The following is a 26,338-nucleotide window of genomic DNA, read 5'->3' as shown; positions in this document are numbered from 1 at the left end:
GAGGCAGCGCCACAGCTTCTATTCCTCCTTGCAGCAGCAGCTGGCTCCCGATCCGGTCCTCGCTGGGCAGTAGCGGGAGTGCGCAGGCGCGGCTTAACGCTCTTCTAGAGCCTCGTACCAGAGCCAGACTTGCGGTGAGTGGGGTAGCGGTGCAGGACTCTTACGAGAAAGCGTGGTTGCAGCCCCAGAGGGACCCGGGTGTGTATGGAAGACTTTGACCCGGTTAGGGGAAACTCTTGCAGGCTGGTCGGTGGCGGGGCTGCCCGCGCTTGTCTGGCTCCGTGGGCGTGCGGACAGGAGTGAGCGGTGGCGGGACTCAGGAAGGTGTGTAGGGACGGCTGAACTGGAAGGGGAAGAAAGCTGGGGAAGCTGCAAGTCCGCACTTGGTCTTGGCCAGACCGGAGGTTCGCCCGAGAGCCTTGGAGGGTGGCCCAGCTTCAAGTTCAGCCCCCTGCTTGGTGCCCCTGAGCTTACTCATTACCCTCGCGCTGCTTTCTGGGTGTGCACAGTGTGCAGGAGCGTTTCCTCCTGCTGAGGAGAGGATATGGGGGAAGTGGGCTGTCTGACTAAGCTGTTGCAATAGAGGGTGTGGCGTTCCTGCAGACTTTCCTTTCCTCGGGACGGGACTGTGTCCCTCTTCTGATTCATTGCGCCTGGACATTTTTAACAAAGGCTATAGCTGTTTTGTAGGCAGTGGTGGCTGACAGAGGGAGGGGGGAAGGGACGAGCGTGCACGTGTGTGTGTCTGTGTGTGTGTATACGGGAGTGTGCGCATACCCCCTTCAGAAGTCAATCAAGTTGCCGCGCTAGGGGTGGGGAATCTATGAGGGCCTAAAGTTGGGGGGAGCTTCTGGAAAGACATAGCAAGTTCCTGAGGAGACTGTTCTCTTTTTCCTGGTCTGTTGATTTTGAGAGTAAGAATGTTCCCCATGGGAATGTGACTGGATATTTGTGTGTGTGTGTGTGTGTGTGTGTGTGTGCGTGTGTGTGATTATGTTATTCACATACGTTTTAAGAATTCAAACGAGAAAAAAACAAAACTAATGGAATTTGAGAAGAAATAAGAGAATGTGAATGAAAGGGAGAAGATGTGGAGTGGCAAGATAGAGCTAGATGAATTCTTTTTTATAGTCACAGTGTAAGGCAAGACTTTGAAAAATGTGAAGGTGTGCAAGTCAGTAAATTTAGCTAGATTATTGTCCATTGTTTTGATGAAGACTTCCAGATACTTAGGCAGCCTCACTTTAGAAACTTTAAAAATGATGTTAAGAGCCTAGCATGGTGGTGCTCGCCTCTAATCCCAGGCAGAGGCAGGCGGAACTCTGTGAGTTCAATGCCATCCTGGTCTACAAAGTGAGTCCAGGACATCCAAAGCTACACAGAGAAACCCTGTCTTGGAAAAAAAAAAAGAAAGAAAAATTATTTTAAAAATATAAAACATTAGGGGAAAGTATTGTAAAATTGGATAAAAGCCCGTAGGATTTCATTTAAATTTTAACTCATTTGTTTTAACTTAATACAACATAACAAAATGAGCTTCCTTCTCCACAACTCTTCCTTGATTGTAAACCCTGTTTTATAAACATTTACTCTCTTGGGCTATAGAGATGGCTTAGAGGTTAAGAACACTGCTTGATCTTCCCAAATACCTGAGTTCAATTCTCAGCATTCACATGGTGGCTCACAACCATCTATAATGAGATCTGGTGCCCTCTTCTGGCCCTCTTCTGGAGTATACATGGAGGCAGAACATTGTGTACATAATAAAATAAATCTTTTTAAAAAAATAAATGAAAAGAGCTAAACATTTACTCTCAAGATATGAAATAAATTAAGCAGACTTTCTTTTTGTTTTCTTGTTATTTTTATTTATTTTTTCTCCGATTATTCAAATGATATTTGTAATAATATTATCAAAATTGGAAGAGGGATATTTCACCTTTTCCAAGAGCTCAGTGAACTCCTATTCATACTTCAGACTCGTGCTAATTAACTTATTCCAAAAATTTCCCAACTGCTTCAGGAGTAATCATCCTTTAACTGTTTAATTGAAAGCACTAACCTTATTGTTTCTCTTGCTACCCAAATAATAGGCCTGCCTTGCCTATGGTAAGTGTCCAATAATTTATGGTTGCATATTATTAAGTGCAATTAGAAAGATAAGTCATGAAGTAATAGAAGTAATTTTGAACTTATTTAATATTTAGGAAACATTTCTTAAATATGGATAAAGAATGAGAACATAGATATATTCTCATGTGTTAGAGATAGTTTATAATCATAAAGAAGGGGTAAAAACTGTAGACAAGAGGGAAAATGAAGATCATAAAAGCACACATTGTAGAAGAGACCAAAGCTAGTGAATAGTCAGTGCACACATATTTGTCATGTGCAGAAAAACATAAATAAGGTGCTACTTGAATTTAGGTAATACTAAAGATGAATGCAGCTCACCAAGTGCTATTTACTAAAAGTTAACATAACTAAAGAAAACTGCTACCTACGAAATGTTGTACTCCTGAATCTTAAGGTGGTTTGAGCCTTTAGCTAAGGAGTCCTTTTGTATTTTTTTTTTAATTTAATAACTTTTTTCTTTTTTCATTTATTATTATTATTTATTATTATAATTTATTCACTTTGTATCCCGGCTGTAGGCCCCTCCTTCATCTCCTCCCAGCCCCACCTTCCCTTCTTCTCTCCCCCCAATCCCGAATGTCTCTCCCCTAGTCCACTGATAGGGGAGATCCTCCTCCCCTACTATCTGACCCTAGCCTATCAGGTCTCATTAGGACTGTCTGGATCCTTTTTCTGTGTAGCCTAGTAAGGCCACCTCACCAGGGGGGGGTGATCAAAGAATAGGCAACTGAGTTAATGTCAGTGACTGCCATTGCTTCCCTGACTAGGGAACCCACATGGAGCTGAGCTGCCCATGGGCTACACCTGAGCATGGGGTCAAGGTCCTCTCCATGCAAGGTTGATTCATCAGTCTCTGCAGGACCCCCTGAGCCCAGAAAATTTTGGCTTTGTTGGTCTCCTTGTGGAGCTCTTGTCCCCTCCAGGTCTTTCTGTCTCCCCCTTCTTCCATAAGATTCCTGCACTCTGTCCAAAGTTTGGCTATGAGTCTCAATGTCCCCTTCAATACCCTGATGGGTGGAGTCTTTCAGAGGCCATCTGTGGAAAGTTCTTGTCCTGTTCCTTGTCTCCTACTTTCGATGTCTATCCTGTTTGCCCTTCTGAATGAGGATTAAGCCTCTTCCCTAGGGTCTTCCTTGCTGTTTACCTTCTTTAGGACTATAGATTTTTAGTATGTTTGTCCTATATCATATGGCTAATATCCACTTAAAAGTGGGAATATACCATGTGTGTCTTTCTGCCTCAGGGTTACCTCACTCAGGATGATCTTTTCTAGTTTCATCCATTTGCCTGCAAATTCCATGATTTTTGTTTTTAATTGCTGAATCAGCTTGGTCTGATTATTTCTGCTATCTTGTCTAAGACAGCTCTCTTAACTCCAACAGTATTACTGGCTTTCTAGTTACATCTAGGTATGTCAGGGAATTAACTTGTCTGATCCACTCAAATCTCAACAGTCCTGTCCTCTGCTTTTATCTTCTGAATGATTTACCCATTGCAAAGAGACAGGATCTCACTATCAAGAATTGACTGCTGTGGAACTTGGTTTTCAGACCAAGCTGGCCTCAAAGTCACAGATTGCCCCTGCCTCTGCCTCTGCCAAGTGCTAGAACTAAAGATGAATAACCACCATGCCTGGCTTTCTATATTCATTTCTGTTTTCTCACTTGGATATCCTGTTCTTGTAGTATTTATTGAAAGGTTTATATTTCTTTGTCAAAAACAAGTTAGTTGTATTAATCTGTATCCATTTATGAGACCCTATTCTATTACACTGACTGAAGTCTATTATCTTGTCAATACTACATTGCTTTTTTTTCTTTTTATGAACATTTTTTTAATTTTATTTTTCTTATTAGTTACATTTTGTTAACTCTGTGTCCCAGCTGTATCCCGCTCCCTCATTCCCTCCTCAACCCCACACTCCCTTCCTGGTCTCCTCCCTGTCCCTTTCCAAGTCCACTGATAGGGGAGGACCTCCTCCCCTTTCATTTGACCCTGTTTTATCAGGTATCTTCAGGGCTGGCTGCAGAGTCGTCCTCTGTGGCCTAACAGGACTGCTACTCCCCTGGGTGGTGGGGGAGTCAAAGAGCCTGCCCTTGAGATCTTGTTAGAAATAGTCCTTGTTCCCCTTACTTTGGGAAACTACTTGGTTACTGAACTACCACGGGCCACATCCGAGCAGAAGTTCTAGGCTATATCCATAGATGGTCCTTGGTTGAGTGTCAGTCTCAGAAAAGACCCTGTGCCCGGATATATTTGGTCCTTGTAGAGCTCCTATCCTTTCCATATCATACTAACTCCCCTTCTTTCATATGATTCCCTGCACTCTGCTGAGGGTTTGGTTATGAGTCTTAGTGTCTGCTTTGAAACACTGCTAGGTAGAGTCTTTCAGATGCCTTCTGCGGTAGACTCCTGTCATACGTTCAATGCACATCCCATTTGTCTTTCTAAATGAGGATTGATCATATTCTCCCGTGTCCGCTTTCTTGATTATCTTCTTTAGGTGTGTAGATTTCATTATGTTTATCATATCTTGTAGGTCTATATAAGCGAGTATATACCATGTTTGCCTTTCTCCTTCTGGGATACTTCACTCAGAATGATCTTCTATAGATCCCACCACTTGCCTGCAAATTTCATGATTTCCTCCTTTTTGATTGCTGAGTAGTATTCCATTGTGTAAAAATACCACAATTTCTGTATCCATTCCTCCGTTGATGGACATCTGGGTTGTTTCCAAGTTCTGGCTATTACAAATAAAGCTGCTACAAACATGGTTGAGCAAATGTCCTTGTTGTGTACTTGAGCAAATTTTGGGTATATACCCAGCAGTGGTATAGCTGGGTCTTGAGGTAGCATTACTTCTAATTGTCTGAGAAAGCACCAGATTGACTTCCAAAGGGTTTGTACCAGTTTACATTCCCACCAGCAATAGAGGAGGGTTCCCCTTTCTCCACAACCTCTCCAGCATGTGTTGTCATTTGAGTTTTTGATCTTGCACACCACCCTTGTGGGCCCTCCTTTGTCTGCTACAGCCACACTCCCAAAACTCTGACCTCTGCTGTATCTCTAGTTCTGCCTCTCTGTATGCCCACTCTATTCTACCATCTTTCCTACCTCTATGGCACATTCGTTTATTAAAATGGCATTGCAAACTTCTGTATGTCACATGGCATATATATAATGCCCAAACACCTTTACGTGCAAATACTTATTGCAATGATTTATTGTCTGGTTCAAGGTTTCTAGTAAATATCCTGTTCTTGCCCAGAGTCAGGCTGATCTTGTGGCTGGGTAGTGCTTCCAGTCCTGGGGTAGGATCCTTGAGATCTCCATGCCATTGGCTGTACATTTCCCTGTCCTTTGTGCCTGCTGCCCAGCAGGTTCACTGGGCTTGCAGGCCTTAGGCAGTGCCACCATGCTCTCCTCCCCACAGTAAGGCAAGCAGCATAAACATGTTGTCTGCTGCAACAGCGCCCCCATGCTGTGTGTTGCTTCTGCTCTGCCCCCCCTTTTTCACCTCCATGAAAACACTCATATTTTTGGTTGTGAGCCTAGCCTTTAACGGCTGAGTTGTCTCTCCAGCCCAGCCCAAGAGAACACTTTTTTTGTTTTTTAAATTTTTTTTGTTTTTATTAATTACAGTTTATTCACTTTGTATCCACCTGTAGGAGAGAACATTTTTTAAGAGCATCTTCCCATAAGACCTGCCTGTTTTTTTCAAGACAGGGTTTTTCTGTATACCCTTGGCTGTCCAGGAAATCAACTTTGTTCTAGATCACATTGGCTTGGAACTCACAGAGATCTGCCTGTCTCTGCCTCCCAAGTGCTGGGATTACAGTTGTGTATCACCACACCAATCCAACTTGCTTTAAAAAAAAAAAGATTGTTCCAGAAGTGCTACAGACCCTGCAGACTCATCCTCTGCAGATGAGTCTCCCCTGAAGCTTCCTTGGGTCTTTCAGACTCCTCAGAGTGTTTCTGCGGTCCTGTGGGTGCTGGTAGCTGTTGCCATCCTGGATCCTGCTTTATCTAGTCACATTTTATCTGTAGTCAAGAAGCAGAGATATTGGGTTTGAGAGATGGTTCTGTGGTTAAAAGCATTTCCTGCTTTTCCAGAGGAGCTGGGTTGGGTTCCCATCACATGTATGGTGGCTCACAACAATCTGTAACTCTAATTCTTGGTGATCCAGTGACCTCTTCTGGCCTCCATGGGTACCAGGTGTGTATACAGTGCACATACATACATGCAAACAAAACACTCATACCCATAAAATAATAATACATCTTTTTAAAAAGAAAAGAAATGAATGCTAACTTCTTTTTCCACCTTTTTATTAAGCATGAGACACCAGTCATTCAGGTTATGTCTTCTACACTGTAAAACCTCTTTAGATATGCCCTCAAAGGCTAGCCCAGAGATGTGCCTCCTATGGTAATAGAATAACCAGTTATGTTAACAGTGTAGATTATCCATCTAAACTGGAATGCCCTGCTTGCACAGGGACACTTAAGGAAGTGGTTCCATGTGTACAGTTGTGTAGACACTTGGAAGCTTTTGCAATTATTATTCAAGGAGGCTCAGCCTACTGCTTGGATTGCTAGCAAACTTCACAATTTTATCCACTATTTTCAGGCCTTCAGGGAGGTAAGGCTTGGTAGGTCCTGAAAACTTTTCCCACGTTTCAACATAAGAGTGTGTATATGGGGTTACAGGCAGTGTGTGGCAGGGTCAGGATCTCTGTAGTCAGTCCTTGAGAAAATAATGTATAAAGATATGAATACAGTAGAGACCCAGAATTTAGAGAAGCAAGGAGGATTGAATTGCTGCTGAGGAAAGCTGCAGGCAGTGAACTGAGTTATTATAAGAGAACTGTCATGGGAATTGCTTGCTGCAAGACCATATGCATAGAGCTTCCCAATATCTTCGACATTCATATCACACTATATGCCCCAGATGCTGGACGTGTAGCTACAGGATCAGATGCTTTCTCTGTTTGATTTCAGTTTTCCTTTTGTCACATCTCTCCTTTCATTGCTTCCATTCTCCCATTTAAGAATAGAAATGGTTGACTCTGTGCCAGTGTATACTGAAAATAAGAGCTCAGACTTAAGCATTATATATATATGCATATATATACTTGGGGGTGGGTGGTAGAAGGATGGTTTAGTGATTAATAACACTTGCTGTTCTTATAGAGGACCAGGGTTCAGTTCCCAGTAACCACACAGTAGCTCATAAAGTGTCCGTAATTCCAGTTTCAGGTGATTTGATGCCCTCTTCTGATCTCTGTGCATCAGGCGTGCACATGGCGTATATACATGTAAGGAAACCATGCATGGAAACAAAATAAGTACATCTTAAAAATTATATACGATGAACTCTAATTCAGCATTTATTAAGTACCCTTGAATATAAGGGGTCTCATACTGTCTATATACTTTTTAATGTTTTAAGCATAGATACTATTTAAAAATGTTATCAGACATATTGAAGTAACCAAAGAGCCATAGATGAGGTAATCACTTATCTTAAAATGCTTATAGTTACTTTGCTTTCTCTATACTGTGTAATAATAATTGGTGTTATTTTCAAGCTCATTCAAAGACCTATGATGAACTTTTGATAAAATATACTGTCTTCTTGAAAGGTTTGACAATTAAATGGACTAAGATTGAAATAACTCTTTGAACTTTTGACACTTTTTAGTGCTTCACATTTGTAACATTGGTTTTCTTTACGAAAATATGTTATATTTGAAACATTTGACTTGAAGTAAGTTTCCTGCTTTCTGTTTCTATTCATCTTTCAAGACTGTCTTAGAAGGTAAGGTGTATGTCATTTTCCAAAATCTTGGGTAAGCAAATGGCTCATTTTTTAGTAATAGTGTCTTGTATAAAGCACTTTATAGTCAGTTTCTAGTTTGTGGAATAGTTTAAAGAGTATTGGTGTTAGCTCTTCTTTGAAGGTCTGGTAGAATTCTGCACTGAAACTGGCCCTGGGCTTTCTTTAGATGAGAGACTTTTGATGACAGTTTCTATTTCCTATTTATTTATTCTATTTATTATTTCTATTTAATTTAATTTAATTTATTTACCTGATCTTGATTCAGCTTTGGTAAGGGGAATCAATCAAGAAAAATTTCCATTTCATTTATATTTTCGAATTTTGTTGCATATAGTTTTTTGAAATAAGACCTAATGATTGCTTGTATTTCCTCACTGTCTGTTGTTAAATCCCTCTTTTTTTTCATTATCATTATTATTATTATTATTATTATCATCATTCTTTACAGTTTATTCCATTTGTATCATGGCAGTGGCCCAGTCCCTCATCTCCTCCCAATCCAACTCTCCCTCCCTCTTCTCTCCTTATGCACCTCCCCTAGTTTACTGATAGGGGAGGTCCTCCTCCCCTTCTATCTGAACCTGGCCTATCATATGTCCCTCTTTTAACTTTTGATTTTGTTGATTTTTACAGTGTCTCTCTACCTTTTAGTTTGGCTAAGAGTTTGCCTATCCTGTTGATTTTCTCAAAACCCAGCTCTTGGTTTTGTTGATTCTCTGAATTGTTGTCTCTGTAGTTTATTGATGTAAGCCCTGATTATTTTGATTATTTAAAGCAATCTACTCTTCTTGGGTGTGTCTGATCTTTCTTTTTGTTCTAGGGCTTTCAAGTGTGCCCTTAAGTTGCTTGTATGAGATGTTTTGAATTTCTTTGTGAAAACACTTAGTGCTGTGAACTTTCCTCTTAGCACTGCTTTCATTGTTTTCCATAAGGTTGGGTATGTTGTGCCTTCATTTTCATTGAATTCAAGAAAGTCGTTGATTTCTTTATTTCTCCCCTGACCCAGCTGTCATTGAGTAGAGAGCTGTTCAGTTTCCTTGTGTGTGTAGGCTTTTTGCTATTTCTGTTGTTCTTGAGGTCCAGCTGTAGACCATCGTGGTCAGATAGGATACAAGGGATTATTTCATACTTCTTGTATTTGTTGATGCTTGCTTTGTGACCAATTATATAGTCTAGTTTGGAGAAAGTTCCATGAGGTGCCTAGAAGAAGGTAAATTCTTTTGGCATTGGGTGAAAAGTTCTGTAGTTGTCTGTTAGGTCCATTTGATTCATGACATCTGTTAGTATCATTGTTTCTTTGTTTTGTTTCTGTTTTGGTGACCTGTCTTTTGATGAGAGTGGGCTGTTGAAGTCTCCCACTATTGATGTGTGGGGATCCATTTGTGGTTTAAGTTTTATTAATGTTTCTTTTACAAATGTGGGTGCCCTTTTATTTGGAGCATAGATGTACAGAATTGAGATGTGTTCTTGGTTTAAATTTCCTTTGATGAGTGTGAAGTGACTTTCCCCATCTCCTTTGATTAATTTTGGTCGAAAGTCTATTTTATTAGATACTAGAATGGCTATTCCTGCTTATTCTTAGGTTCGTTTGCTTGGAAAACCATCTTCCAGCCCTTTACTCTCAGATAATGTCTATCTTTGTCGCTGAGGTGAGGTGTGTTTCTTGTATGCAGTAGGATGTTGAGTCTTGTTTAAGTATCCATTCAGTTAGTCTGTATCTTTTTTATTGGAGAGGTGAGTCCATCGATGTTGAGAGAGATTAATGACCAGTGACTATTAGATTGTTCTTTGGTGTTGTTGTTGGTTGTGGTATTGTGTGTGTGTGTGTGAACTTAGATACTTTTAGTTTTGCTGTAGTGAGGTTACTTTTTTCCTGTGTTTTCCTGGGTGTAGGTAACCTTCTTGGGTTGCATTTTTCCTTCTAGCGTGTTCTGTAAGGCTGGATTTGTCAGTAGGTACTGTTTAAATTTGTTTTTGTCATTCAGTATCTTGTTTTCTCCATCTATGATGATTGAGAGTTTTGCTGGGTATAGTAATAGTAGCCTGGGCTGACATCTGTGTTCCCTTAGGGTGTACATGATATCCATCCAGGCCCCTCTGGCTTTCATAGTCTCTGTTGAGAAGTCAGGTGTGATTCTGATGAGTTTGCGATTATATGTTACTTGGCATTTTTTCTTCATTCTGTATATTTACTGTTTGGATTTTTGTGTGGGAGGAGGATTTTCTTTTCTGGTCTAATCTATTGGGTGTTCTATAGGCCTCTTGTATGCTTATAGGTCTCTCCTTTAAATTGGGGACATTTTCTTTTTTTTTCTTTCTTAAATTTTTATTATTAGTTAGATTTTATTAACTCTGTATCCCAGTTGTTTCCCCCTCTCTTATTCCCTCCCAATCCCACCCTCCCTCTGTCACCTCTTCCCTGCCCCTTTCCAATTCCACTGATTGGGGAGGACCTCCTCCCCTTTCATCTGACCCTGTTTTATCAGGTATCTTCAGGACTGGCTGCAAAGTCCTCCTCTGTGTCCTAGCAGGGCTGCTCCTCCCTTCACCCCAAATGTTTTCAATGGTATATCTTCACCATGATAATTGGGGACATTTTTATCTATGATTTTGTTGAAAATATTTGCTGGCCTTTGGAGATGGGAATCTTCTTTTTCTTCTCTACCTATTATTTTTAGGTTTTGTCTTTTCATGTTGTCCTTGATTTCTTGAATGGTTTGTGTCAGGAATTATTTTTTAGATTTAACATTTTCTTTGACTGATGCATCGATTTCTTCCATTGTATCTTAAACACCTGACATTCTTTCCTCTATCTCGTGTAATGTGTTGGTTATGCTTATCTCTGTAGTTCCAGTATTCTTCCCTGAGGTCTCCCTCTCCATGATTTCCTCACTTTGTGTTTTTTTTTTAATATTACCATTTCCATCTTCAGATATTGAACCATTTTGTTGATTTCCTTCACCTGTATTTTCTTGCTTTTCCTTCAATTCCTTCACGTGTTTTTTTTTTTTAATTTTCCTTCGTTTCTTTTAATGATTTAATTATTTCCTCTCTAAATGACACCAACTGTTTGGTTCTATCTTCCTGTATTTCTTTGCGGATGACCATAATCTGTTTGACTTTATTTTCCTCTATTTCTTAATGAATTTTTTTTCATTTCCTCCATTATCATCTTCATAAGCACCTTTCAACAAGGACATTTGTTCAACTATGTATAAAGCAGCTTTGTTTGTAATAGCCAGAATCTGGAAATACCTAGATGTCCCGCAAACAAAGAATGGATACAAAAATTGTAGCACAATTATACAATGGAATACTGCTCAGCTATTAAAAACAAGGAAATCATGAAATTTGCAGGCTAATGGATGGAACTAGAAAAGATCATCCTGAACTAGGTAACCCAGAAACAGAAAGACTTATATGGCAAACACGTATAATCAAATATTAGCCAAATAACATAGGATAGCCATACTAAAATCTACAGACCTAAAGAAGCTAAACAACAAGAGGGCCCTAGGGAGGAATCTTAAATCACATTCAGAATGCAAACAGGATAGACACCAGTAGTAATAGAAGAGAGGGAACAGGAAGGGAGCCTACTATAGAGGGTAGGCTTCACTCAACAAGGAATCGAAGCAGATGCTGAGACTCACAGCTTAACTTTGGACAGAGAACGGATAGTCTTATGGAAGAAGGCTATAGAATGACACAAAGGGGACAGAAGCCCCACAAGGAGACCAACAAAACTAAAATACCAGGGAAACCTGCAGAGACTGATGCACCAACCAAGAACCGTGCATGGAGAGGACCTAGACCTCCTGCTCAGATGTAGCTGATTGGCAGCTCAGTCTCTGTGTGGGTCCCAAATTAAGGGGAGCAGGAGTTGCCTTTGTTATGAACTCAGTTGCCTGCTCTTTGATCACTTGTCCCTGGCAATGTGGTCTTGCCAGGAAGAGAATCCAGGCCACCCTGATGAGACTTGATAAGCTATGGGCAGATAGCAAAGGAGAATTCCCCCTTTCAGTGCAGTAGGGGAATGGGATTGGGAGGAAGAGGTAGGGTGAGTGGTTCTGGGAGGAGTTGAGGGAGGGGTTTTCAATCAGGATATATAATGAACAAATTGTAAAAATTTTAAAAAGGTACTCTATAGTCTGAATCTCTTCTATTATAGCACGATTATGTCTGATCTTTATGATTTGTTCCCTAGTGTTAGGTATTACAAATCTGTACAAAATCTATATCTTATCAGAGTAATCCACTGTTCCATGTTTATTTCCTGGAAAAAGCAGGAAAAGTGAAAAACATAACCCTAGTTTTAGAATTTGATATCACTGCAAAGATCAGTTAATGGAACATATGCCAAGTTCCTTTTCTGAATTACTATTTCTTATGGGACCAGAATAATCATATTGGTCAGAATATTTTGACTTTTTAAATGTAATTTTATCCTTGTTCATTTTCTAACTTACTTCTCCCTTGCATATAGCACGTGATTATTGCTGTAGAAGTACCAAAATATCTTTCCTTAGGTTCACAAGCATTCTGATAATACAAATATTTGTTGCATCAGATATGAACAATGTTCTAAAAAATATTCTTTGATTTTGAGGTTTATTTTAAAAAGCAAATGGCAATATTTGTAAGATGTATTAATATTTTCTTCATTTTTAGTTTATAAATTGACCAATGCAGTTCTGAACATCTCATTTGTATTATTGTTATCCTAATTCAGAGATCCTTGTTTCTTTCCAAATACTATGCAGTCATGTGCTTTTTTAATTTATTTTTTACTTTTTATTTTTATTACTTACAGTTTATTCAGTTTGAATCCCTGCTGTAACTCCCTCCTCCTTCCCTCCCAATCCTACTTTCCCTCCTCCTTCTCCACCCATGTCCCTCCCCAAGTCCACTGATAGGGGAGGTCCTCCTCCCCTTCCTTCTGATACTACTCTATCAGGTCTCATCAGGAGTGGCTGCATTGTCTTCCTCTGTGATCTGGTAATGCTGCTTCCCCTTTAGGGGGAGGTAATTAAAGAGCAGGCCAATCAGTTCATGTCAGAGACAGTCCCTGTTCCCAGTACTATGGAACCCACTTGGACACTGAACTGCCATAGGCTACATCTGTGCAGGTGTTCTAGGTTATCTCCAAATGGTCCTTGGTTGGAGTATCAGTCTCAGAAATGACCCCTGGGCCCAGATTTTTTGGTTCTGTTGCTCTCCTTGTGGAGCTCCTGTCATCTCCAGGTCTTCCTATCTCCCCCTTCTTTCATAAGAATCCCTGAACTCCACCCAAAGTTTGGCTATAAGTCTCAGCATCTGCTCTGATACCCTGCAGGGTAGAGTATTTCAGAGGCCCTCTGTGGCAGGCTCCTGTCCTATTCCTTGTTTTCCCCCTCTTCTGCTATGCATCTTCTGCCTTTCTGAAAGGGGATTGAGCATCTTAGCCAGGGTCCTCCTTCTTGCTTAGCTTCTTTAGATGTACAAATTTTAGTATGTTTATCTTATATTATATATCTAATATCCACTTATGAGTGAGTATATACGCTGTGTCTTTCTGCTTCTGGGATAGTGCTTTTAACTGATGTCTTTAGTCATGTATTACCTATTCTTAACACCAATTGTATCATTCAGAGATATCGGAACCTCCAATCTGCTATGCCCTCTACCTTCACAGTGCTTTTTGAAAACTCCAGCCAGTGTCCCTGCAGATCAAGTTGGTCACTTTGTCAAAGTTTGTAGATGCCTAACCTCTCTGAGTCATGAGTGCCTAAACCTTTGTTTCCTATTTTAGTTCCTCATTTGCACCGCAAACCTTAAGTTTTAATTAGGGCTAATTCTCTGCCAGAATTTTAGTCCTATTAATTAAATATCAGAAAATCTATACTGCCTTCTTTGCTTAATTACAAGGAATTACTTGACTTGAAGTAAGTTTGAATTATGTTTCCTTAATTACAAAGTATCAGAGTATGATGTACTTCCACTATCCTTGCCACTCTATTGGGCAGCCCTTAGTCTACTTCTACATTAATTTCCTCATTCTGTTAAGAGAAATGGATACCTGAGTCCTCAAACAAACCTGAAGAGTGAAGGGCCTGGAAAAAAATCCCATATGAAATGAGATTTTGTATTTTTCTCTGCAGCACCATCCAGAGAAAGAGAGAGAGAGAGAGAGAGAGAGAGAGAGAGAGAGAGAGAGAGAGAGAGAGAGAACTAAACAAACACAAAACTAAACAACAACAAAAATTATTGTTTTATGTGTAGTGGTGTTTTGCTTGTATGTATGCCTATGTCAAATGAATACTATGTCCTTAGTAGTGCAGTTTCCCTGTGCTTATGACTCTCTTGCTCATTTTGAGTCTCTCACTCACAATGGTGGGAAAATGATATATCTTCAAAGTATTTACATGGTTGTATTTCATTCCAGTATTATTGAGTTAACATTATCCATTTGAATTTTCTATTAAAACAGATATGCTAGTGGTGTAAGTATTTGAGTGGCATGTCCAGTGTTCTGGTAAAAAACAAGATTGATTTATTTATTTGAGGCAATGCCTCTCTGTATAGCCCTGACTGTCCTGGAACTCACTGCTGGCCTCAAGTTCAGAAATCTGCCTACTTCTGTATCCCCAGTGCTAGCATTAAAGGTGTGTGCCACCAGGCACAACAGAGAAAGATAAATTTTAATGGTGTTTTGTTGTTTTTATTTTATTTTGTTTTGTTTCTTTTTGGATCAAAGTGTATTTGGTTCATTCAAAATATACTTGATTTCACATGATGATCCCTACTTTTCTGCTTCATTTTACTTGACTTTTCATTCTCTTAAACTCCTTCCTCAACTTTTACTCTTTTTTTTGGGGGGGGAGGGGAAAATGAATCAATTAACATCATGACTCAGACTCATTTTACATATAAAAAACTTCAAAAATTTATGTTTAGCCAGATTCGCCTTTTTAATATTAACATAATTAAAGTGTATTTTATTGCTTGTCTCTATATGGCATGAGGTGAAATGCTCTAAACCTCAACAAACAGCAAACAACAACATTAATTCTGGAACAAATTTCTCTCACAGATTTAAAAGCAGTCTTCCCTGGAACCTCAAAAGGAAATTCCAATTCTTTCGGAAACACAGATTCTTTTCTTCATGAAGACTTAGGAACATATACATGATTGCTTAACATAAACTGAAATCATTCTGAACAGAATTTCTTCCTTTGCCTCCTACTCCATATGAGTATCTGTTTTCCTTCACTTCCTTTTTTGCTTAATTGAAAAATGACTTATTATACAAAGTTGGATTATGTTACAACAATTTGTACAAAGTATGTTTTAGTAGAGTCTCCTTTGTCATCATCTTGTCCTGTAACCTCCCCTAGTCTCCTCTCCTCTTTCATGTCCATGTAGTTTTCATTTACGATATTATCAAGTGGGAAGACTATAGCCAAATGTTTGGGTAAGAAACAACCTGAGTATAAGCAGGACTGTAAACACAAAAAGGTTCCCTCTATTTCAAAAAATTATTCTTTTATTTTACATCATCATCATTATTTAGTGTGTGTGTGTGTGTGTGTGCGTGGTGTCACACAAGTGAAGGTCAAAAGACAATGTTGTGGGATCTGTTTTTTTCTTTCTGCCTTTACATTGTTTCTCAGCGTGGAACTCAAACCCTCAAGATTGCAAAACAAGCACTTTTATCTAATGTGCTATCCTTCGGGCCTATCATAATCATGTTCCTAGTCATAGACTTAAAGATCTTAAATGAAAGAGATAACAGCATTCTGCATCACTTTCTCTCAAAGAAATTTCTGTTTTTTACTGCTTTTGTATTATTCTTTTTTTAAAACTTAATTTTATATTTTTATTATTACATTTTATTAACTCTGTATCCCAGCTCGATCCTGCTCCCTCATTCCCTCCCAATACCACCCTCCCTCCCTCATCTCCTTCCTGCCTCTTTCCAAGTCCACTGATTGGAGAGGACTTCCTCCACTTTCACCTGACCCTGTTTTATCAGGTATCTTCAGGACTGGCTATAAAGTCCTCCTCTGTGGCCGAGCAGGACTACTCCTCCCTTGGGGGGTGGGGAGGTCAAAGAGCCTGCCATTGAGTTCCTATCAGAACTAGTCCCTGTTCCCCTTACCATGGGAAACCAAGTGGTTACTGAGATACTACAGTACATCCGAGCAGAGGTTCTAGGTCATATCCATACATGGTCCTTGGTGGAGTGTCAGTCTCAGAAAAGACCCCTGTGCCCAGATATATTTGGTCCTTGTGGAGCTCCTATCCTTTCCACGTCATACTAACTCCCCTTCTTTCATGTGATTCCCTGAACTCTGCTGCAGGTTTGGTTATGAGTCTTAGTATCTGCTTTGATACACAGCTAGGTAGAGCCTGTCAGAGGCCTTCTGTGGTAGGCTCCTGTCCTATGTCCAATGCACATCCCATTTGACCTACTAAGTGAGGATTGATCATCTTACCCCGTGTCCGCTTTCTTGTTTATCTTCTTTAGGTGTATAGATTTCATTATGCTTCTCATATCTTGTAGGTCTATATAAGTGAGTATATACCATGTTTGTCTTTCTCTTTTGGGATACTTCACTCAGAATGATCTTTTCTAGATCCTACCATTTGCCTGAAAATTTGATGATTTCCTCATTTTTGACTACTGAGTTATATTCCATTGTGTAAAAATACCACAATTTCTGTATCCATTCCTCTGTTGATGGACATCTGGGTTGTTTCCAGGTTCTGGCTATTACAAATAAAGCTGCTACAAACATGGTTGAGCAAATGTCCTTACTGTGTACTTGAGGAAGCACTATTCCTAATTGTCTGAGAAAGCGACAGATTGACTTCAAAAGTGATTGCACCAGTTTACATTCCCACCAGCAATGGAGGAGGGTTACCCTTTTTCCACAGCCTCTCCAGCATGTGTTGTCACTTGAGTTTTTTATCTTAGCCATTTTGATGGGTGTAAGGTGAAATCTCAGGATCGTTTTGAATTCCATCTCCCTGATGGCTAAGGATGTTGAGCATCTCTTTAAGTATTTATCTGCCATTCTATATTCCTCTACAGAGAATTCTTTGTTTAGCTCCATACCCCATTTTTTAATTGGATTACTTGATTTTTTGCTGTTTAACTTCTATATAGTTCTTTATATATACTGGGTATTAGTCCTCTGTCAGATATAGGGTTGGTGAAGATTCTTTCCCAGTCTGTAGGCTGTCCTTTTGTTCTGACTACAGTGTCTTTTGCTTTACAGAAGCTTTTCAGTTTCATGAGGTCCCATTTATTGATTGTTGCTCTTAGAGCTTGTGCTGTTGGTGTTCTGTTCAGGAAGTTGTCTCCTCTGCCAATGAGTTCCAATGTCTTACCCACTTTTTCTTCTAACCGATTTAGTGTGTCTGGTTTTATGTTGAGGTCTTTGATCCACTTGGACTTTAGTTTTCGGCAAGGTGATAAATATGGATCTATTTTCATTTTTCTGCATGTAGACATCCATTTGGACCAGCACCATTTGTTGAAGATGCTGTCTTTTTTCCACTAAATGGTTTTGGCTTCTTTGTCAAAAATCAAGTATTCATAGGTGTGTGGGTTTATTTCTGGATCTTCTATTCTGTTCCATTGATCCTTCTTTCTGTTTTTATGCCAATACCATGCAGTTTTTATTACTATTGGTCTGTAGTACAGCTTGAGATCAGGGATGGAGATACCTACATATGCTCTGTTGTTGTACAGGATCGTTTTGGAGATTGTGGGCTTTTTGTTTCTCCATATGAAGCTGAGAATCTTTCTTTCATGGTCTGTAAAGAACTGAGTTGGTATTTTGATGGGAATTGCGTTGAATCTGTAGATTGCTTTTGGAAGGGTGGCTATTTTCACAATGTTAGTTTTACCAATCCACGAGCACAGGAGATCTTTCCATCTTCTGATATCTTCTTCAATTTCTTTCTTCAGAGACTTAAAGTTTTTTTTCAAACAGGTCTTTCACTTTCTGGGTTAGCGTTACCCCAAGGTACTTTATGTTATTAGTGGCTATTGTGAAGGGTGTTGTTTCCCTGATTTCTTTCTCGGCCCTTTTGTCTTTGGTATACAGGAGGGCTTCTGATTTTTTTGAGTTGATTTTGTATCGTGCCACTTTGCTGAAGGTGTTTATCAGCTGAAGGAGTTCTCTGGTTGTATTTTTGGGGTCGCCATGTATACTATTATATCATCTGTGAATAATGACACTTTGACCTTTTCCTTTCCTATTTGTATCCCCTTGATCTCCTTTAGTTGTCTTATTGCTCTGGCTAGGACTTCAAGTACTATGTTGAAGAGATATGGAGAGAGTGGGTAGCCTTGTCTTGTCCTTGATTTCAGTGGGATTGATTTAAGTTTCTCTCCATTGAGTTTGATGTTGGCTATAGGCTTGCTGTATATTGCCTTTACTATGTTCAGGTATGTGCCTTGTATCCCTGATCTCTCCAAGACTTTAAACATGAACGGATGTTGGATTTTGTCAAATGCTTTTTCAGCATCTAAGGAGATGATCATGTGGTTTTTCTTCTTCAGTTTGTTTATGTGGTGGATCAGATTGATGGATCTCCCTATACTGAACCAACCCTGCATGCCTGGGATAAAGCCTACTTGGTCGTAGTGGATGATATCTTTGATGTGTTCTTGGATTCGGTTTGCAAATATTTTGTTGAGTATTTTTGCATCAATGTTCATAAGAGAGATAGATCTGAAGTTCTTTTTTTTTGTTGGGTCTTTGTGTGGTTTAGGTATGAAGGTGATTGTGGCTTCATAGAATGAGTTTGATAATGTTCCTTCTGTTTCTATTTTGTGGGATAGTTTGGAGAGAATTGGAGTTAGCACCTCTTTGAAGGTCTGGTAGAAATCTGCATTTAATCCATCTGGCCCAGGGCTTTTTTTGGAAGGGAGACTGTTGATGACTGCTTCTATTTCCTTGGGGGATATCGGACTATTCAGTCTTTTTACCTGATCTTGACTTAATTTTGGTAGATGGAATCTATCAAGAAAATTGTCCATTTCTTTTAGATTTTCAAACTTCATGGCATATAGGCTTTTGTAGTATGACCTAATGATTGTTTGGATTTCCTCGGTGTCTGTAGTTATGTCCCCCTTTTCATTTCTGATTTTGCTGATTTTGATAGTTTCTCTCTGCCTTTTAGTTAGTTTGGCTAAAGGTTTGTCTATCTTGTTGATTTTCTCAAAGAACCAGCTCTTGGTTTCATTGATTCTTTGAAAAGTTTTATTTGTTTCTAATTGATTGATTTCAGCCCTGAGTTTAATTTTTTCTAGCCTTCTGCTCCTCTTGGGTGTATTTGCTTCTTTTTTTTCTAGGGCTTTAGGTTGGGCCATTAAGTTTCTTGTATGAGATGTCAGAAATTACTTCTTGAAGGCACTTAGTGCTGTGAATTTTCCTCTCAGCACTGCTTTCATTGTGTCCCATAAATTTGGGTATGTTGTACCTTCATTTTCATTGAAGTCTTTAATTTCTTTCTTTATTTCTTCCTTAACCCATCTATCATTGAGCAGCAATTTATTCAGTTTCCATGTGCTTGTTGGCTTTTTTCTAATTCCATTGTTGTTGATGTCCATCTTTAGTCCATGGCGGTCAGAAAAAATACAGGGGAATATTTCAATATTCTTGTATCTGTTGAGGCTTGCTTTGTGACCAACTATATGGTCTATTTTGGAGAAGGTTCCATAAGGTGCTGAAAAGAAGGTATACTCTTTTGTGTTTGGGCGGAACGTTCTGTAGACATCTATTAGGTCCATTTGATTAGGTCCATAGGACCTCTGTAAGTGCCTTTATTTTCTTATTAGGCTTTTATTTAGATGATTTGTCCCTTGGTGAAAGTGGAGTTTTGAAGTTTCCCACTATTAAGGTCTTGGGATCATGTGTTATTTAAGTTTTATTAATGTTTCCTTTATGAATGTAGGCGCTCTTGTATTTGGGGCATAGATGTTCAAAATTGTGATGTCCTCCTAAGTGGATTTTTCCTTTGATGAGAATGCAGTGTCCCTTCTCATCTTTTTTGATTAATTTTGGTTTAAAGTCTATTTTATTAGATATTAGGTTAGCTATCCCAGCTTGTTTTCTGGGTCCATTTGCTTGAAAAAACATTTTTCCTGCCCTTTACTCTGAGGAAGTGTTTATCATTGTTGCAGAGGTGCCTTTCTTGGATGCAGCAGAATGTTTGATCCTGTTTCCGCATGCATTCTGTTAGTCTGTGTCTTTTTATTGGAGAGTTGAGTCCATTGATGTTGATAGATAATAGTGACCAATGAATGTTAGTTCCTTTTATATTGGAGTCGGTCGTCTTACTGTGTTTCATTGCTTGTTTTCTTTTCATTTTTGTTGGGATATTATCTGTATGCTATGTTTTCTTGGGTGAAGTTATTTTCATTGGATTGGAGTTTTCCTCCTAGTATCTTCTGTAGGGCTGGTTTGGTGTGTAGATATTGCATAGGTTCAGTTTTGTCATGGAATATTTTGTTTTCTCCATCTATGTTGATTGAAGGCTTTGCAGAGTATAGTAGTCTGGGTTGGCAGTCTGTGGTCTCTTAGAGTCTACATGACACCTGACCAGACCCTTCTGGCTTTTATAGTTTCTGATGAGAAGTCCAGTGTGATTCTGATAGGTCTACCTTCATATGTTACTTGGCCTTTTTCCCTTGCTGCTTTTAATATCTTTTCTTTGTTCTGTAAATTTAGTGTTTTGACTATGATGTGACGTGATGTGTTTCTTTTCTGGTCTAGTCTGTTTGGTGTTCTGTAGGCCTCTTGTATATTTATGGACATCTCTTTCTTTAAGTTGGGAAAATTTTCTTCTATGATTTTCTTGAAAATATTTTCTGGACCTTGGAGCCTGGAGTCTTCTTTTCCATCAATTCCTATTATCCTTAGGTTTCATCTCTTCATGGCATCCTTGATTTCTTGGATATTTTGTGTTTGGGATTTTTCTGATTTTGCTTTTTCTTTGAGAGAATTATCAATTTCTGCGAGTGTATCTTCAGCTCCAGAGATTCTTTCTTCCATCTCTTGTATTCTGTTGGTGATGCTTACCTTTGTGGTTCCTGATCTTTTCTCCAGCTCCAGGCTTTTCTCAGTTTGTGTTTTCTTTATTGATTTTAAATCTGTTTTCATGCCTTGCACCATTTCCTTCATCTGTCTGAATGTGGATTCCTGTCTCTCTACAATGGTCTCTATTTTTTTGTTCATTTCCTCTCTATATGCCACTGAGTGTATCTCTACTTGTGCCTTTATTTATTTGACTATGTTTGCCTGTGTTTCTTTAAGAATTTTGTCCATTTCCTCTTTCTTTACCTCCAATTAACTGGCCAAATCTTTGATAGATTTGTTCATTTCCTCTTTAACTGTCTGAATTTGCATGGCTATTGCTCTGAGAGAATTGTTTGTTTCCTGTTTATGAGCCTCAAATAATTGGGTAAGTATAGCTTTAAATTCATTTTCCTGTGCTCCCGATGAATTGGAGTATCCATCAATTTTGGGGGTTGCTGGTGAAGTCATGATGTCCTGATTTATGTTGGATGTGTTCTTTCTCCTACCCCTAGCCATTGGCTTATCTAAAACCTTCCCTGTTTGTTTCTGGATTCTGCAGTTCAGACTGGTACTGTCTCTCTCTGGTGTCTGGAGAGTTCTTCAGGAAACTGCTAAAGGTCCCGTGTTCTCAGCGTGTGTGTTGGTGGACTAGCTGTACCTGTGGAAGGAAAGTATGCGTGTGCAAAAGTGGCAAATGCAGGCGTGTGTGTGTGTGTGTGTGTATGTGTGGAAGTGTGCTTCGAAGTATGTCTCGAGGGACAGAGTGATAGATAATGTTGGACCCTTGAGTGTGTGGGAGGGGCTCTGCACTGTATATGTAGCAGGGCTAGTGATGGTCGCAGCACAATTTCTGGCATTAACTGCCTTAACTCCTCAATTGGACCTGCAGAGCAGGGGCTTCAATGTCCCAAGTGACCCTCTGTTTCCCACAGTGGGTATGTGGGTGGAAGGGGTCCGATGCCTGGCTTCTATTTTAGAAGGACCCTAGATCTGGGCCTCTGTAGATACTCAAGGGCACAGTCACTCTCAAGCAGGTTACTTCGGCTGGGATCAGGGTATCCAGGCTCTCTGCTCTCTGGTTTGGCTCTGCTTGTTCTTATGCAGGAGGAGACTGGGATGCCTGTCCCGATCCTTTCTGGGAAGTCCTGGGGGCCCTCCACTGTGCTCTCCAAGCCTGGGAGGCCTAGCACCTGGTGTGCTTAGCTTGTATGGCATTTCTGCCTGGCCTTGGTGGGTATATAGTGTATTATCTGTCACTGAGGGATTGGGTGGGCCGCGCAGTCAGTGGCTGAGAGACTCTGAAGAGTCAGTATGGCAGCTAGCAGACCCAGGACCCTGGGAGGATGGTGCTGCGAATCTGGGACTCCAAGAACGGTACCGCTGGCAGTTGCCACTAAGGGGCTAGGAGCTCTGCCTCAGCCGCTGCAGACCCCAGGCAGTTAGGTCTGAGCTGAGAATCTCAATGAGCCTGCTGTGCCTAGGAGGAGGGAGTTCCAAGAAAAGGGAGTGCCGGGAGATCAAAGGATTGTTTCTCTCCTTCCCCAACAAGTCCCCGGTGATCCAAGACCAAAGTTCTTGTGTCAGGGAATAGTGTGATGTTCCCTGTCATTTAGTAAGCCTCACCCTTGTTTTCCTGGCTTCAGAAGTCCTTCCACTCACCAACTCAGGTGTTCAGCTCTTCCAGAGCTCAGAAACTGTGCATGCTAGTTTCCATCTTGGCTCCACCTCTCTATTATTCTTTAGCTATGCAAATAAGAATTGCAAGAAAGGAAGCTGTCTTTCATTACTCCCTCCCTTTTTTGATCATAATGAATTGAGAGGAAGCAGTTTAGCTATAATTCACACTGCTCTCATTCCAAGCATATATAAAATGCAGGTATGAGGTTTAAAATTATCTTCTAGCCTGATATCGACTACAATAACCTTATGACCTAGTAAATAATTACTTTGAAAGTTCATACTACATTGAATATTTGGCCTGTCCTATTGTCTATTTGTAGTCTTCAGTGAAGACTACTATAGTCTCTTAAGGTTCTACTGAGGTTTCATGTTTACAGAAGCCTCACATGGATCATGTGGATTTATCTCTTCATTGTTGATTTCTTTCCTAGCAGGACAGTACCCAAAGGTTGTTTAATAATTTATATTTCCCGTTACTTTCATTCTTTAATGAAGGCCTGCCCAAGAACAACACTGGGTAGATAGCTCTTCTAGGTCTAGCCAATCTCTCTCTTGTGGTATGCTTATTGAATTTTAACTGATGTCATTTTTATCCTGTTAAATTACTGCAAGGACATGTGGTTTTGCTTCTTTTTCTCCTTTTTTTTTTAATTTTTATCACATTGTTGTGGAGGCATATTTGTTTAAAGCACTGTGTGAATTATTTCCCAGAAGCTTAAATTAGGTGTTTCTGTATAATATTGGCCATGACTCTTTCTTTTCTTTCCTCCTCCTCCTCCTCTTCTTCTTCTCCTCAACAAGGTTTCTATGTGTATCCTTGGCTGTCCTGGACTCAGTTTGTAGACCAGGCCTCGAAATCACAGTGTTCTGCCTGCCTTTGCCTCCCAGAGATCATAGGTGTGTGCCACCATGCCCTGTTGAAGTATTCAGTCTTAAAGACACTACATTATTTTATTTTAAAAACTGTTGAACATATATCTATATACAGCAAGCTATGAATTATATTAAGATGATGGCATAGATCAATCTTAATTGCTATGTGATCATCTATTATCTATCTGTTGATATCTGTAGTTATTGAGAAGCAATTCCAATTCATTTTATGTGATGTTCCCCAGCTAGGCAAAGTTTAGGCAGAGTGATCAGAAAGTTTTTATGGGCTTGTTTTATAATCTGAATTTTTCAAAGTGTATTGAGATGCATCTTTCTGATTCTTGACATAGCTGGATATTTTAGAACCGTAATCTTTGATTTGATCACAAAATATTTGACAAGAAAAACAATAGCATTAATTCTAGGGAATATTATCAGACCTTTAGAGTATTCTCCCATGGAGCCCTGTAAGTGATTCCAGAACTCAGCTGATATAAGTCCCTTATTCACTATGCACAGCACATAGCACTCACAAAGAAGCCCCCAGCTTCACGGGTGCCTCGATTTGAAGTAAGTAATTACATAACACTCTGCGGGAGGTGTTAGAGAATATTCTAGTAGAACCATCACAATTCACTCTATTATTTGCTTTTAATCAAGTCAGAGCCTACTTGAAACTCTAAGGTATTCCTTCTTAATACGTGCATAAAATATTTGAATAAATATCGCTGGTTCAGAGAAGGCAAATTCAATGTGTAAATAAGAAACAACTTTGGACAACTTTACACAGGCCATGGACACCATGCTTATCTGTAGTCTGACCCAGGTCTTTGATTGGTTGGTTGGTTTTGTTTTTTCAGACAGGATTTTTCTGTGTAGCTTTGGTGTCCTTGAACTCACTTTCTAGACCAGGTTGACCTTGAACTCAGAGATTTTGTCTGCCTCTGCTTCCTAAATGCTGGGATTATTTCTGTGTGCCACCACTGTCCAGCCTAACCCAGATCTTAAGAAAATGCATCATTTCGTAGTTTCCTTGTTTTTAATTGCTAAGTAGTATTCCATTGTGTAAATGTACTACAATCTCTGTATCCATTCCTCCGTTTAGGGACGTCTAGGTTGTTTCCAGATTCTCACTATTATGAATAAAGCTGATATGAACATAGTTGAGCAACTGTCCTAATTGAATGGTGGAGCATCTTTTGGGTATATGCCTAGGAGTGGTATAGCTGGATCTGGAGGTAGCACTATTCCTAATTTTCTCAGAAAGTACCAGATTGATTTCCAAGATGGTTGTACAAGGTTACATTCCCAACAGCTATGGGAATTCTCCACATCCTCTCCAGCATGCATCATCCCTTGAGTTTTTGATCTTAGCCATTCTGATGGGTGTGAGGTGAAATCTCAGCATCTTTTTGATTTACATTTCATGAATGACTAAGTACCTTGAGCATTTCTTTAAGAGTTTCTCTGCCATTCGATATTCTTCTGTTGAGAATTCTCTGTTTAGCTCTGTACCCAAGGATAGAAACTAGAAAAGATCATCCTGAGTGAGGTAACCCAGAAGCAGAAAGATACACATGATATATACTCACTTATAAGTGGATATTAACCTTATAATATAGGATAACCATACTAAAATCTATAGCCCTAAAGAAACTAAACAACAAGGAGGACCCTAGGGAAGATGCTTAATCCTCATTCAGAAGGGCAAATAGGATAGACATCAGAAGTAGGAGAAGACAAGGAACAAGACAGAAGCCTTCCACAGGGGACCTCTGAAAGACTACCCACCATCAGACTCATAGCCAAACTTTGGGCAGAGTTCCAGAATACTTATGGAAGAAGAAGGAGATAGAAAGACCAGGAGGGGACAGGAACTCCACAAGGAGAACAAGAGAAACAAAATAGCTGGGCCCAGGAGGGTCCTGCAGAGACTGATACTCCAACTAAGGACCATGCATGGAGAGGCCCTAGACCCCCTGTTCAAAGGAAGCCCATTGTCTGCTTAGTTTCCAAATGGGTTCCTTAGTAAGTGGTACAAGGGCTGTCTGTGACATGAACTCAGTGGCAGGTTCTCTGATCAACCACGGCTGGGGGGTGCTCTCCAGGCCACAGAGGAGGACATTGCAGCCAATCCTGATGAGACCTGATAAGCTAGGATCAGATAAAAGGGGAGGAGGACCTCCCCTATCAGGGGACTAAGGAAAGGGAATAGAAGGAGAAGAGGGAGGGTGGGTGGAACTGGGAGGAAACAAGGGAGGAGGCTGCAGTGGGGATACAACATGAATAAATTGTAATAAATAAATGCATATATATTGTTGTCTGTGCAAGTAATAAAACAAGTAAATCAATGGTGTACATTTGTTAAGGTAATGTTAACAGGTAGAGAAGTAATACACATAGCTCTGTGTTACTACATTAATGACTTTTGTGTGGCATAAGAAAATATTCACTGGCCAGGCATGGTGGCACATGCTTTGAATCCTTCAAGGCCAGCCTGGGCTATAAAGAGAGTTCCAAGAGAGCCACGGAGGTTACACAGTGAAACTCTGTCTCAAACAAACAAACAAACAAACAAAAAAGAAAAAGAAAGAAACAAAGAAAGAAAGCATTCACTGGCCAAAAAACTCAGCTGCCATGTATGTCTTGGGGTATTCCTTGAGTCTTGCACTAATCTCTGGGCAGAACAGAACCTTCAATTTGACAGGTGCACAGAGGACAGAGC

At 39.9% G+C, this 26,338-nt stretch overlaps 1 protein-coding gene across 5 annotated transcripts in view; it reads left to right on the top strand.

The window, feature by feature from the left end:
• The window catches only part of Prrg1 (proline rich and Gla domain 1), a 123,100-nt gene continuing 96,762 nt past the window's right edge, over nt 1-26,338 (top strand). For 4 of the 5 annotated variants that reach the window (XM_060374522.1, XM_060374520.1, XM_060374521.1 and 1 more), the window contains exon 1: nt 1-134. The gene's annotated coding sequence lies outside the window, so the exon portion shown is untranslated. Of the gene's footprint in view, nt 199-26,338 lie in introns of all 5 variants that reach the window. The other variant, XM_060374519.1, reaches the window with a different exon arrangement.

The sequence above is a fragment of the Meriones unguiculatus genome, chromosome X (genome assembly GCF_030254825.1).
Source record: "Meriones unguiculatus strain TT.TT164.6M chromosome X, Bangor_MerUng_6.1, whole genome shotgun sequence".
Lineage (NCBI taxonomy): Eukaryota > Metazoa > Chordata > Mammalia > Rodentia > Muridae > Meriones > Meriones unguiculatus.
Note: the sequence above shows the minus strand (reverse complement) of the source record. Positions and strands in the feature narration are given on the sequence as shown.